The following is a 15,185-nucleotide window of genomic DNA, read 5'->3' on the forward strand; positions in this document are numbered from 1 at the left end:
CTCCAGGTCCCGATGATATTCACCCACGGGTGTTTAAAGAGATGAGACGGGTGCTCTGTGAGCCCCTTGCGTGTATCTTCAACAGCTCAGTAGAGTCAGCGATTGTCTCCTGAGATTAGAAAATAGCTTAAGTAGTTCCCATTTTCATTAAAGGGGACAAATCAGAGCCAGGGAATGACAGGCCCATCGGTGTGACATCGATCAGAGGGAATATGCTTGAAGGGATCCGAAGAGATGCTGTTTCTGACCACGGGGAAAGAGAAGGCGCCATCAGAGATCCTCAACACTGCTTCCGGGAAAGAAGGTCGTGTCTTGCAAACTTGCTTCAGTTTTTTGAATAAGTTGCTGGGTTAGTGGATGAGGGTAATCCGCTTCACATTGTCTATCTTAGGCTTGTCAAACTCATTTTGGATGATGAGCCTGATCCGATATTATGGCACTTGGCCTGGGCCACATTCAGCAAAAGTTATTAAACTAGAAATAGATGAAGATGAACGATATTGGTACTTACTTACGTTTAGATTTTATTTATTGCTACTGCTGCTCCCAATACCTGGCACCTCTTAGCTTGAACCATTGCATCAACATTTGGAGTAAATGACTGGGCTGTGTGATGTCTTGGATAAAAACATGAGGCCACTTGTCATGACAGAACTTTGGAAGTGATTTCCACAGTTTCACAACTCCCTGTGTAAAGATGTTTCTCTTGATCACTGCATTAAAGCAGAAAGTAGGGGTTAAGGTTCGCTCCTCAGACTGGTAAAAGGTGGAAAGTGGTGTTCCACAAGGATCGGTGCTGGGACCACTGTTCACAATTTATGATGTGGAGATGCCGGTGATGGACCGAAAGCTTGTGGGATTAAAAATAAAATCGTTGGACTATAACTTGGTGTTGTAAAATTGTTTACAATTGTTAACCCCAGTCCATCACCGGCATCTCCACATCATGGCCACAATTTATATAAATGATCTGGACTCGGGAATCGGATGTACAATTTCAAAATTTACGGATGACACCAGTTTGGGGCGGGGTATAGCTGATACTGATGAAGACTACAAGAATATACAAGAAGACATTAATAAACTTGCAGAATGGGGGTGTAATTGGCAAATTAATTTTAATAAAGATGAGGATGAAGTGGAGCATTTTGGTCGCAAGAACAAGGAGGCCGCATACTGCTTGGACAATAAGAGTGTATATGGGGTAGAAATGCAATGGGATCTGGGGACACAGATACACAAATCACTAAAATTAGTGATGCAGGTTAAAAAGGCCATAAAAAAGCAAACCAAGCACTAGGGTTCATTTCTAGAGGGATAGAATTGGAAAGTTATGTTAAACTTGTATAAAACCTTGATTAGACTACACTTGGAGTACAGTGAACAGTTCTGGTCTCCATATTATATGAAGGATATAGAGATACTGGAGAAGGTGCAAAAAGGATGTCACCATATAAGTGGTCGCTGGATTTGGTGTCTCTGTGCAACTGATCCCTGTATTTGGTGTCCCAGTGTAAGTGGTCCCTGGATTTGGTGTCTCTGTGCAAGTGGTCCCTATATTTGGTATCCCTGTCCACGTGTCCTTGGATTTGGTGTCTCAGTGTAAGTGTTTCGTGGATTTGGTGTCCCAGTGTAAGTGGTCCCTGGATTTGGTGTCCAAGTGGAAGTGGTCCCTGGATTTGGTGTCCAAGTGCAAGTGGTCCTGGATTTGGTGTCTCAGTGTAAGTTGTTCCCGGATTTGGTGTCCCGTGTAAGTTGCCCTCGATTTGGTGTCACAGTGTTCGCGATCCCTTGTGTATTGAGGCATCGCTCGTGGAATTTTTCTCCTCTTTTCACTTTTGCAAAAATTGTTGCCAGCTTATTAAAGCCATTAACTGGCTCTCGGGTAGGGCACAGAAAAAAATGAGACCTCGTCAGTTTCCCTGAGAATGACAGGTCTGAATTCGAGTTAGAGAACATTGAGCAATTAAACCAGACTGGGCGGGTCGGGCCTGAGTTGCGACTTACTAACGGAAAAGTAGCGGCCAGTTTACTTCGCACCATGGGGAAGGGCTGAGCACTCAGGTTTCTGTATAATTTATTTATTTATTATGTTTGTTGCTTCCCTGGCACCAACCTCGATGGGATGACAATAATTAATTTTCTGTTCACCAATTCCGGCTTTCAATGGCGGGGCATTTCCCCACAGTCCCCCGTGCCTCAGAATGTGCCCTATCAATGAATACAGGAGTCCAGTGCGCGGTTCCAGGACCGGGCTGTGCTCTGAGCATGCGCAGTGCGAGTGGTGGCGAAGGACTGAGGAGGAACAGGCGTGTCGGAGGCCGGGAGAAGACGGGGGAGTAATTGGACCTGTGGTTAGGCGGAGAAGCGTCACAAGCACCTGATGGCGTCTTGAGGCCACAAATCCGAGTCCACAGGCCCAGTGTTTGCACCTCGGTGACAGGCCCGACCAGCAGCCGTCCGAAAATCAGTGTGACTGGCCGCCATCTTGCGAGCGGAAGTCATGGTCGAATCTTGGCGCATGCGCGGCCATCTTGGCACTGGAACAACGAGTGGGCGGGGTTTCAGGGTCCCAGTGACCGGTAACAAAGAGTGGGCGGGGCTTCTGGGTCACAGTGACCAGGAACAAAGAGTGGGCGGGGCTTATGGGTCCCAGTGACCGGGAACAAAGAGTGGGCGGGGCTTATGGGTCCCAGTGACCGGGAACAAAGAGTGGGCGGGGCTTATGGGTCCCAGTGACCGGGAACAAAGAGTGGGCGGGGCTTATGGGTCCCAGTGACCTGGAGAGAAAACCATTGCCTCATTTATTTTATCCTCACTCTGCCCACAGCGGGTGTAGAACTGAACCCAATCAGAGGAGAGGGAGGGAGAAAACTGGGAGTGGAGGGAAGAAATATTGGAGATGGTGGGATGGGTTTGGATTTCAGCACAGGGAGGAGGGAGAGTGTGTGGGACGGGGATTTACGGCTTTGGCGGAAAAGAGAGGATAGAAAGTTCCACAGAAACTAGAATTGTCTGTTTCAAATTTCGATCCTGTATTTAGAGTGATGACTTTTATGAACTTTTACAGGGTATTAGAAGGGGAGGATTTGCAGACGGGAAATTCAAACCAAAGATCACGTCAAGATCTGACAGAGTCACTCGATTCATCAGGACTTGAATATCATCGACCAATGAATGTGGAATGAGAAATGTTTGTCTTTTCTGTCTGTGGAAGAAGATTTCAAACATCACTGTGAGTGGAAAAGCACCGAGACACACACACCCGAGTGAGAGTGTTCCAATGCACTGACTGTGGAAAGAGTTTTCACCGGTTACACAGCCTGAAAAAACACTGCACCATTCACAGCGGGGAGAAACGGTACACGTGTCCTGCGTGTGGACGAGGCTTCAACTGATCATCCAACCTGGAGAGACACAAGGACACCCGCACCACGGAGAAACCGTGGAAATGTGGGGACTGTGGGAAGGGATTCAATTACCCATCAGAGCTGGAAACACATCGACGCAGTCACACTGGGCAGAGGCAGTTCACATTTTTTTTAATTTTTTATTTTTTTAGAGTCATACAGCACGGATAGAGGCCCTTCGGCCCATCGTGTCCGCGCCGGCCATCAGCCCTGTCTACTCTAATCCCATATTCCAGCATTTGGTCCGCAGCCTTGTATGCTATGGCATTTCAAGTGCTCATCCAAATGCTTCTTGAATGTTGTGAGGGTTCCTGCCTCCACAACCCTTTCAGGCAGTGAGTTCCAGACTCCAACCACCCTCTGGGTGAAAAAGTTCTTTCTCAAATCCCCTCTAAACCTCCCGCCTTTTACCTTGAATCTATGTCCCCTTGTTATAGAACCCTCAACGAAGGGAAAAAGCTCCTTAGTATCCATCCTATCTGTGCCCCTCATAATTTTGTACTCCTCAATCATGTCCCCCCTCAGCCTCCTCTGCTCCAAGGAAAACAAACCCAATCTTCCCAGTCTCTCCTCATAGCTGAAGCGCTCCAGCCCTGGTAACATCCTGGTGAATCTCCTCTGCACCCTCTCCAAAGCGATCACATCCTTCCTGTCGTGTGGCGACCAGAACTGCACACAGTACTCCAGCTGTGGCCTAACCAGTGTTTTATACAGCTCCATCATAACCTCCTTGCTCTTATATTCTATGCCTCGGCTAATAAAGGCAAGTATCCCATATGCCTTCTTTACCACCTTATCGACCTGTTCCGCCGCCTTCAGGGATCTGTGAACTTGCACACCAAGATCCCTCTGACCCTCTGTCTTGCCTAGGGTCCTCCCATTCATTGTGTATTCCCTTGCCTTGTTAGTCCCTCCAAAGTGCATCACCTCGCACTTTTCCGGGTTAAATTCCATTTGCCACTGTTCCGCCCATCTGACCAACCCATCTATATCGTCCTGCAGACTGAGGCTATCCTCCTCACTATTTACCACCCTACCAATCTTTGTATCATCAGCGAACTTACTGATCATACCTTTTACATTCATATCCAAGTCATTAATGTAGACCACAAACAGCAAGGGACCCAGCACCGATCCCTGTGGTACCCCACTGGCCACAGGCTTCCAGTCACAAAAACAACCTTCGACCATCACCCTCTGCCTTCTGCCACTAAGCCAGTTTTGTATCCAAAGTGCCAAGGCACCCTGGATTCCTTGGGCTCGTACATTCTTGACCAGTCTCCTGTGGGGGACTTTATCGAAGGCCTTACTGAAATCCATGTATACCACATCCACTGCGTTACGCTCATACACACGCCTAGTCACCCCCTCAAAAAATTCAATCAAATTAGTCAGACATGATCTTCCCTTGACAAAGCCATGTTGACTATCCCTGATTAATCCTTGCTTCTCCAAGTGGAGACTAATTTTGTCCTTCAGAATTTTTTCCAATAATTTTCCTACCACTGATGTTAGGCTCACTGGCCTGTAGTTCCCCGGTTTTTCCCTACTCCCCTTCTTGAATAATGGTATTACATTAGCGGTTCTCCAGTCCTCTGGCACATCCCCTGTGGCCAGAGAGGTTCTGAATATATGTGACAGAGCCCCCACAATCTCCTCCTTTGCCTCACACAGTAGCCTGGGATACATTTCGTCCGGGCCTGGGGATTTATCCATTTTTAGGCCTGCTAAAACCGCCAATACCTCCTCCCGCTCGATTTTAATATTATCGAGTATATCACAGTCCCCCTGCCGTATTTCTATGTCAACGTCGTCCTTCTCCATAGTGAAAACAGATGCAAAAAAATCATTTAGAACCCCTCCTACATCTGCCGGCTCCACACACAGATTGCCATTTTTGTCCCGAATGGGCCCTATTTTTTTCCCGAGTCATCCTCTTACCCTTAATATACTTATAAAACATCTTAGGATTTTCCGTTATTTTGCTCGCCAGTGTTATTTCATGGCCCCTCCTTGATCTCCTAATTTCTTTTTTAAGTATCCCACTGCACTTTTTGTACTCCTCTGGGGCTTCCTCCGTCTTTAGCCTTTTGTATCTGCCAAAAGCCCTCCTTTTTTTCCGAATCCATTCTCGTATATCCCCTGACATCCAAGGTTCCCTGGAGTTCTTGGAACCACCCTTGTCCTTTACGGGAACATGTTGCCATTGTATGGTCTCAATCTCCCTTCTGAAAGACTCCCATTGCTCCGATGCGGATTTTCCTACAAGCAGCTGATCCCAGTCCATTTTGGCCAGATCCTGCCTTATCCTATTAAAATCGGCCTTCCCCCAATTTAGAACCTTTATTTCCGGCCCCTCCCTGTCCTTTTCCATGACCACCTTAAATCTCACCGAATTATGGTCACTGTCACCAAAGTGCTCACCGACTAGCACTTCTTCCACTTGGCCGGCCACATTCCCTAGAATTAGGTCCAGTACCGCCCCCTCTCTTGTAGGACTTTCTACATGCTGGCTCAAAAAGCTCTCCTGGATGCACGTTAAGAATTTTGTACCCTCTAAGCCTTTTACACTCTGAGTATCCCAGTTAATATTGGGGAAGTTGAAATCCCCCACTATTATTACCCTATTATTTGCACAATTTTCTGAGATTTGCCTACATATCTGTTCCTCTATCTCCCCCTGACTGTTTGGGGGCCTATAGTACACTCCCATCAAAGTGCTTGCCCCCTTTTTGTTTTTAAGCTCCACCCATATGGCCTCATTAGAGGAACCTGCTAATATATCATCCCTCCTTATGGCAGTAAATGATTCTTTAATTAATATTGCGACCCCCCCTCCTCTTATACCCCCCCCTCTGTCTCGCCTGAAGATTCTGTACCCCGGAATATTGAGCTGCCAGTCTTGCCACTCCCTTAACCATGTCTCTGTGACAGCAACAATATCATACTCCCATGTGTTTATCAAAACCTTCAGTTCATCCACCTTATTCGCAAGACTCCTTGCATTAAAATAGATGCCATCCAGCCTTGCTCTTACATATTTGCCCTGTCTTCCAAGCTGACTTGTTGTTTTCTCTATATTTGGCTGCACATCACCCCCTATTGTAGCTCCACTCTGTATCCCATCCCCCTGCCAAGTTAGTTTAAACCCCCCCCAACAGTGCTAGCAAACCTCCCCGCAAGGATATTTGTCCCGCTCTGGTTCAGGTGCAACCCGTCCGACTTGTACAAGTCCCACCTTCCCCAGAAGCAGGCCCAGTGATCCAGGAAAGTGAAACCCTCCCTCCTGCACCAACTCTTTAGCCACGCATTCATCTGTTCTATCCTCCTATTTCTATACTCACTAGCCCGTGGCACTGGGAGTAATCCAGAGATTACAACCTTTGAGGTCCTGCTCTTTAATCTGCTACCTCGCTCCCTAAATTCTTGATGCAGGACCTCATCTCCCTTCCTACCTATGTCGTTGGTCCCAATGTGGACCACGACCTCTGCCTGCTCCCCCTCCCCCTTGAGAATGCCCTGTTGCCGCTCAGTGACATCCATGACCCTGGCACCAGGGAGGCAACAAACCATCCTGGAGTCACGTTTACGGCCACAGAAACGCCTGTCTGTACCCCTTACGATAGAATCCCCTACCACTATAGGCTCTTCCACTCTTTTTCCTCCCAGCCTGTGCAGCAGAGCTACCCCTGGTGCCAGGAAGTTGGCTGCTGCTGCCTTCCCCTGATAAGTCATCCCCCTCAACAATATCCAAAGCGGTATATTTGTTTGAGAGGGGGACGGCCACAGGGGACCCCTGCACTGCCTGTCTGCTCTTCTTACTGTGCCTGGTGGTCACCCAATTACTTTCTGCCTGTACAACCTTTACCTGCGGTGTGACCATCTCACTAAACGTGCTGTCCACGACGTTCTCAGCATCGCGAACGCTCCATAATGAATCCATCCGCAGCTCCAGTGCCGCAATGCGGTTTGTCAGTAGCTGCAGCTGGATACATTTCCCGCACACATGGTCGTCAGGGACACCGGAAGGGTCCCTGATTTCCCACATAGAGCAGGAAGAGCATAACACGGGGCTGGACTGTCCTGACATGACTTACCCTTTAACTAATTAATTCAAGTGAAATGAATCCCACCAATTTCACTTCAATTAAATAGGTATACTCAAGGGCCGTTGCTGAACAGCAGTCCCCCACTACACAACAGAGACCAGAGAATCCACAAACTCTATCCTTGCACAAATTCAGCAGGAAAATACTCACCAGCCAATCACTTACCTCTTCCTTGGTGACGTCCCACTTGGATTACTTTTTGCTTCTTATTTATCTTAGGTCCAGGAGTTAAGTCCCTGTGATGTCGCACAGTAGTTGTCTCTTGGTGCAGGTCTGCTGCTGCTTTTATTCCACAATCTCAGTCTTCTACTCTGCTCCACACAAAACAGGAAAACCACAGTTTCCGGTCTGGGGTGCGTTTCCTGATCTCACCCGGAATGGTACTGAGCCCCACAGAGCAGGAAACGCCAAGGCACAGTCCCAGGCCTGTGCCAGACAGTCGAACTTGGGATGGAGCCGATACAGCTCAGTTGAGAATGCAAAAATTTGAAAGTCCCGAGTTCAATTCCGAATTTCAGAAAAATTTGGTTGTTTGGATCTCATTCTTTGGGTCGAATCTCGCATTAATTTACACTGAAATATTAACCGGCGCTGGAGGCTTGGGGAAGGAGCAGAGAAGCATCAAGGATGAGAAATATTGATAGCATCTTTATTTAGCTTTATTTCTTTCTGCATTTTTCTCTGTTTTTTGCCTCTCTCATCGCCGGCGAACATTTGATTTGAAGCATTTGATTCCTAAACAGATGCCTTTTCCTCATCTCCGCTCTGTCTGTTTCTAACTGCTTGTGGCCGTTAAAGGGAACAGGCCCCGAGTTAAACGTTTATCAGCAAACCGACAGAGAGATATCACAGCGGGAATAAAACTCGTTGCTTCACATTGTGAGATACTCAGTGACTCAGATTGTAATATGTGTCAGTAAACATACCCGGATACTGAGTGACACAGTTTGTAATGTTTTTCAGTGAACACACCCGGATACTGCGTGACACGGATTGCAATGTGTGTCAGTAAACATACCCGGACACTGAGTGACACAGGTTGTAATGTTTGTCAGTAAGCATACCTGGAAGAATGGTCCCGGAAATGGAAAGAAATGGAGAGATGGGAAAAGAGACAGACAGAAAGAGATGGAGACACGGAAAGGTGAGTGAGGAATGAAGGATAAATGAAAAATGAGCGGAAAGATTTTTTTTTCTCCGCCCCAGGGGCAAAGGTATATCAAACATTGCAATGAATGCTATTCCAAAAACGATTCCTTCTGAATTTTGCATGAACTTCCTTGTTTGTAAAGTCTGGATTTTCAAAGTCACTCAAATAATGTTATAAATTACTGATGGCCCGTACGGGGATCGAACCCGCGACCTTGGCGTTATTAGCACCACGCTCGAACCAACTGAGCTAACCGGCCATTTTTTTTTTCTTACGGCAATCGGTTTGGGGCACTCATTGGGTGGTCTGTGTTTTACTTCTTTCACTGCGTTGTTCGGTTATTGCAGGAACATTGAACACACCACATCCCTTAAACATTGTTACTTGTTTCTGCATAAAACTGGCAAGGGTGTAAATCGAAATTAACAGATAAGGAGCACTTTAATGCGACAAATTTAATTCTGGTCAAAATTATGTTCTGAACATTGAAAGCCCACCCCTGAAACACTGCCCCGCTGTGAAAACAGTGGGCAGGACACTGAGGGACTGCGAAAATCGTGTGCTGAGTTTTCCGTAGTGTGATGCTTATCATGTTCGCCTTTTACGTGAAAAAGCTCTATTTCAATCCCCGCATAAAAACATAGTTTTGAGGAACTTGCTTCGGATAAACCTCCAGTCGTCAACTTGTGCTTCGAGAAGGGACAATTATTGTTCCTTCCTGTTAACTTTAACAACGGCTGTACCAAATTCCAAGTGTCATAAACTATCAATATTTGAAACCAGACCCTTAAATGCAGTCTGGAAAGTGGAAAACGGTGAAAGTTCATCACATACAAAACACAAAAACTTATTTAAGGTTTCACTGTCCATGTTAGTATTTCCGTGAGTCTGCAGCACAAAGTTATCGGTTACAACAATTATTCATCTTTCACAGAATTTCATTAGTTTCATCAATTAATTTAATAACGTTCTTTGGTTACTGCAACCACAAGCTTTAGCTCGGTGAAAAATTAATGTTGTTAATCATGCGATGTGATGTTTTTCTCTGGCACAATCATTTAGCGCGTTCGGCTCTTAACCCAAAATTTGATGGTCCAATGACCCCCAAGGGACGATACAATATCCTGGATTTCAATGCGTGTTTTCACTGTAAGAAAATGCACCATAAATGAATTTGATGAAAAGTGACTAATATTGTTGACTTGAAATAGTTAGTGTCCAACTTGACATTGCACCACATCGGAATCGAAATTCAGATTCGGGGCCAGAAAAGCAGATGATGCACGGAGGCAGAGGGCAAGGCTGAAGTATTAAATGAGTACTTTGCATCTGTCTTCACCAAGGAAGAAGAAGCTGCCAGAGTCAGTAAAAGAGGAGGTCGTGGAGATACTGGATGGGATAAAAATTGATAAAGAAAAGGTACGAGAAAGGCTGGCTGTACTTAAAGTGGGTAAGTCACACGGTCCGGATCGGATGCATCCTTGGTTTCTGAGGGAAGTCAGGGTGAAAATTTCAGAGTTGCTGGCCATAATCTCCAATCGTCCTGAGATATGGGGGTGGTGCCAGACGACTGGAAAATCTCAAATGTTACTAACTTTTTAAAAACGTGTGCAAGGATAAACCCAGCAACTGCAGGACAGTCAGTTAAAACTCGGTGGCAGGGAAGCTTCTGGAAACGATAAATACGGGATAACAATAACAGCCAGTTCGACAAGTGTAGATTAATAAAGGAAAGCCATCACGAATTTGTTAAAGGCAAATCATGTTGAACTAACTTCATTGAGTTTTTCGATGAAGTAAAGTGCCACATAATAGGCTTCTCAGCAAAATCGAAGCACATGGAATAAAAGCATGGATACTAAATTGGATAAATGACAGGAAACAAACAGTCGTGGTGAAGGTATTTTTTTTCGGACTGGTGGAAGGTAGTCAGTGTTGTTTCACAGGGGTCGGGACTAGGACCACTGCTTTTTGATATATATTAATAAATTGGACTTGTCCGGACAGGAACAATTTCAAAATTCGCGGATAACACAAAACTAGTAATTGTAGTAAACAGTGAAGAGGATAATAATAGTCTTCAAGAGTACACAGACGGGCTGGTGGATTGGGCGGACACATGGCAGATAACATTTAATGCAGAGAAATGCGAAGTGATATATTTTGGCAGGAAGAATGGGGAGAGGCAATATAAACTAAATGATACAATTCTCAATGAAATGCTGGAATAGAGAGTCCTGGGGGCATATGTGCACACATCTTTGAAGGTGGCAGGACAGGCTGAGAAAGTGGTTCTGGGTATCAATAGAGGCATGGAGTACAAAATCAAGAAAGTTATGTTGAACCTTTATAAAACACTGGTTCGGCTACAACCAGAGTATTGTGTCCAATTCTGGGCACCGCATTTTAGGAAGGATGTGAAGGCCTCCGGGAGCATGCAGAAAAGATTTACTGGAATGGTTCCAGGGATGAGGGACTTCAGTTAGGTGGACAGACTGGAGAAGTTAGGATTGTTCTTAGAGCAGAGTCGGTTGAGAGGAGATTTGATAGAAGTGATCAAAATCATGAAGGGTGTTGAAAAAGTAAATAAAGAGAAGCTGTTCCCATTGGCAGAAAGGTCGAGAACCAGACGACACAGATTTAAGGTGATTGGCAAAAGAAACCAAAGGCGAAATGAGTAAAACTTTTTTACGCAGAGACTTGTTATGATCTGGAACGTGCTGCCTGAAACGGTGGAAGCAGAATCAATCGTGGCTATCAAAAAGGAATGGGATAAATACTTGAAGGGAAAAAATTGCAGGGCCACGTGGAAAGAGCGGGGGAATGAGACGAACTGGATTGCTCTGACAAAGAGATAGCACGGTCTGGATGGGCCGAATTGACTTCCTTCTGTGCTGTAATCATTCTATGATTCGATGATTGGATGGACAGAGCGGTCTAATAGGATGGGCGATCGGTTGTGGGGAGCAGGGAAACTTTCGACTGGTTGCACGGCTGTGTTACTGACGGCTCGTTGGTCTCGGATTATGGTTTTCACTTTGGGCGTTTCACTAATTGATATGTGAGAGGTCCGGGGTTCAAATTCCTGAACGAGCCCTCCTGTGTCACTATTTTCAGTGGAAATTCATTCATTTATTTTTCACATCTTTTCAGCCTTGCAGAATACAGGATTGACTTAATTCTAGAGCATGTTTGACGTTTCGTGGCTGGAATGCAGAGGGTTTGTCGACGCAACACCACATAGGGAAAGGAAAATGTCTCAACGTGGTGTGCAGATTGAAGCTGAATGTGAATCTATCTCTTTTCAGGGGTGCAGAAAGAAAATGCTCCTTCATCGGCCGGGAACCAATCCCCGTCTCCTCGGGTGGCAGGTGAGAATTCTACCAGTGAAACAGCAACGTCCAGACGGTCGCGGCTGCATGTGTCCAGTTGGAAACCTGTCTGAAAGAACATATTGTCTCACAAATCTCCTGTGAGCACCCTGTTCATTCTGATTTACAGCCGTGCATCAAAGGCGCTCGCAGCTGCGGTAGTCGCGTGGTTCAGACGTTAGATCTGAAACCCAATGGGGTGTTCCGGCAGAAGTTGGAATCGTGCTATCGGCGCTATTGTGTAAAGTTTTGTTCAATGCTCAAATAAATATGAACTGGAGATAACGGGCTGCAATTCCTTCCCTCAGAGAGATACTCCACCGCGGCAGATCATTTTAACTGGGAGCCCAGTGGTCACTTGCAAAATATCAAGATACGTGAAGGGAACTTCACAATGTTCCACAACTGTCCAAAACTGGGCACCGCACTTTATAAAGGATGTGAAGGCGTCAGAGAGGGTGCAGAAACATTTACTGGAATGGTTCCAGGGATGAGGTCATCAGTTACGTGGGTAGACTGGAGAAGCTGGAGTTGTTCCCTTCGAGCAGAGAAAGTTGAGTGGAGATTTGATAGAAGTGTTCAAATCATGACGGGTTTAGATAAAGTAAATTAAAAAAAACTGCTCCCGTTGGCGGAAGGGTCGAGAACCAGAGGACGCAGATTTACGGTGGTTGACAAAAGAACCAAAGGCGATAAAAGGAAAAACTTCTTAAACTAGCGAGTGGATATAATCTGGAATGCATCGCCTGAAAGGGTGGTGGAAGCAGATTTAATCATTGTTTCTAAGAGGAATTGGATAAGTATTTGAAGGGAAAATATTTGCAGGTATACGGGGAAAGAACGGGGGAATGGGACGATCTGGATTGCACTTAAAGAGAGCTGGCACAGGCTCGATGGGCCGAATGGCCTCCTTCTGTGCAGTGACGATTCTATGATTCTATATCTCCCAATCTCCATCGTAAATGCTGCTAACTTGACGTTAGGTTTTTTCGATACTTTTATCTCTCTGTCTCTCTCTGTCTCTCTGTGTTTCCCCCTGATGGACTTCTCAGGCAGCCTTGAACGGCCAAAGCTGATCGAACCTGCGACACCAGCAGAGAAGGGTAAAGATAGAAAGACTGAGACGGGAGGAAAACTAAAAATCCAACCCAGATGATGAACTCGCAGATAATATCTACACATTAATGTCTCTTCGTCCTCATAGTGAAAACATCAGTAATTTTATTCCAGTATAAAAAGAAAGAAAGTCTTGTCTTAAAAAGCGCTTTTCACGACCTCAAGAGCTCCCAAAGCGCTTTTCAGCCAATGAGGTATTTTTGAAGTGTCGTCACTGTTATACTTGTGGTTGAGTGGATAATCTGCGGATCCCGAGGGAGACAACAATGTAACTTTCGAGAAATTAATTCTGAAAAGTCTCACTTGGCATGACAAGTCGCACATTCAAAACGAATGTGGTAAAGAGAGGCTAATATTGTTGATACGAAATAGTTAGTGAACAACTTCACATTGCTGTGCATCGGAATAGAAAAAGTGATTGGATGGATCGCAGGATGGCCGATCGGCGATGGGTTGCACCGAATTCTGCACTGGTTGCACCCTTTTGGTAGCAGTAGCTGCTCTGTTTTTGCATAGCTGCGATGGCCGAGTGGTTAAGGCGTTGGACTCGAAATCTAATGGGGTTTTCCTGCGCAGGTTCGAATCCTGCTCGTAGCGCTATTTCTTATAGATTTGTTCAATGATCAAACAAATAAGGACTGGAGTTGACGGACCGTGTTCCCTTCCTCAGAGAGATGATCCAGCGTGGCAAATGCTTTTAATTCGGAGCCAATGGTCTCTTGCAGAGTTGCAAGGCACGTGAAAGAATCTCTACCAAGCTCCATCTTAAATTCTGCTCGTTCGCAAAGCTTGATATTTATCCGATTTGTTTCTATACTTTAATCTCTCCCTGTCTCTTGACTCTCTGAATTTTCCCCTGATGGACTTCTCAGGTTTTCTTGAACGGCCAAGGATGATCGAACCTGCAACACCAGCAGAGAAGGGTAAAGATGGAAAGACTGAGACGGGGGGAGAAGCAAAGGTGCAACCCTGTTGATGTATTCGGAGCTATTGTCCACACATTTATGTCTCTTCGACCTCACAGTGAAAAAAATCAGCAATTTGAATACAGTGCACTTATGGTAGAGTGTTTAAATGCGAATGTTGAGACATACAACAATCAAACCGTTGCCATGGTGATGATCGAATCTAAACACTAGACCACAAGGAAACGCTGAAAATTCTTTGGTGCGAACAAGCAGCCCAACGCGGCCTTTCCTACTTGCCTCTTTGTAATTCAGGTCATTATCGTGCGAGACAAGCTGCTCGCAAAAAAATGGCATTTTCTGTTCAAACTACTATCGCGACAGAAGGTGATGTTCAGGCAATGACAGCACCAAGTGCAACTAGGCATGTACTTGAAATGGAAAGTGAGGTAAAATACTACCACAAGCTGCTGATGGACATGTTTCCATTTCCAAAATTCACGAACCTGAATGCAGCTCCTGGGAAAACTGCAAGGCCACGCAGGTCCATCATGAATCATTTGAAGCAACTGGCAGTTTAAAGTGGCATCTCCTCCTGCTTCTGTCGGGGGTGAAGGAGAGACACCGTCGTTATAAACGTACAGTTTGATTTTGTACAGAACTGTACAGAGAAGGAGCACATATACTGGGGCTGTGAGATATTCCATATTATTCATATTTAACCACAAGAATATCCGCAGTCAGAAGCTGAAAAGAAGGGAGAGATAAGAGGCCTGAAAATAAACACAGAGCTGAATGAATCACGGAAGAGTGAAAGAAAAGTCAATCTTACCAGTTCTGCTGTGTTCCGTGCGCAATCTTGGGCGCTCCCCGATGGACTGATGGTGAGAATTCAGTGCTCCCACCAACGCATGAGTTCGATTCCAAGTCAGCGAATTAACTTTCGCAAAAGTTATTAAATTAATTACATGAAACTAATTAAACCCTGTTGGTAGATGAATGACTGTTTTATTCACCATTAATCAAACGATAACTTTCGATTTCATACTGAAGGAGATGTTGACGTGGTTACCGAGAGACAGTCAAAACTTTAATCAGATTTTTATGCTTTGCAGGTGATCAAA

General features: G+C 45.5%; 2 non-coding genes across 2 annotated transcripts; one reads left to right on the plus strand and one right to left on the minus strand.

Moving 5' to 3' along the window:
• Positions 1-8,854: 8,854 nt before the first annotated feature.
• Positions 8,855-8,928, minus strand: trnai-aau (transfer RNA isoleucine (anticodon AAU)). The gene has a single exon. It is a non-coding gene; the product is annotated as a tRNA-Ile (tRNA).
• Positions 8,929-13,671: 4,743 nt separating this feature from the next.
• On the plus strand, positions 13,672-13,753 carry trnas-cga (transfer RNA serine (anticodon CGA)). Its single transcript has one exon. It is a non-coding gene; the product is annotated as a tRNA-Ser (tRNA).
• Positions 13,754-15,185: the final 1,432 nt, after the last annotated feature.

This window comes from Heptranchias perlo, unplaced genomic scaffold (genome assembly GCF_035084215.1).
Source record: "Heptranchias perlo isolate sHepPer1 unplaced genomic scaffold, sHepPer1.hap1 HAP1_SCAFFOLD_73, whole genome shotgun sequence".
In the NCBI taxonomy this organism is placed as follows: domain Eukaryota; kingdom Metazoa; phylum Chordata; class Chondrichthyes; order Hexanchiformes; family Hexanchidae; genus Heptranchias; species Heptranchias perlo.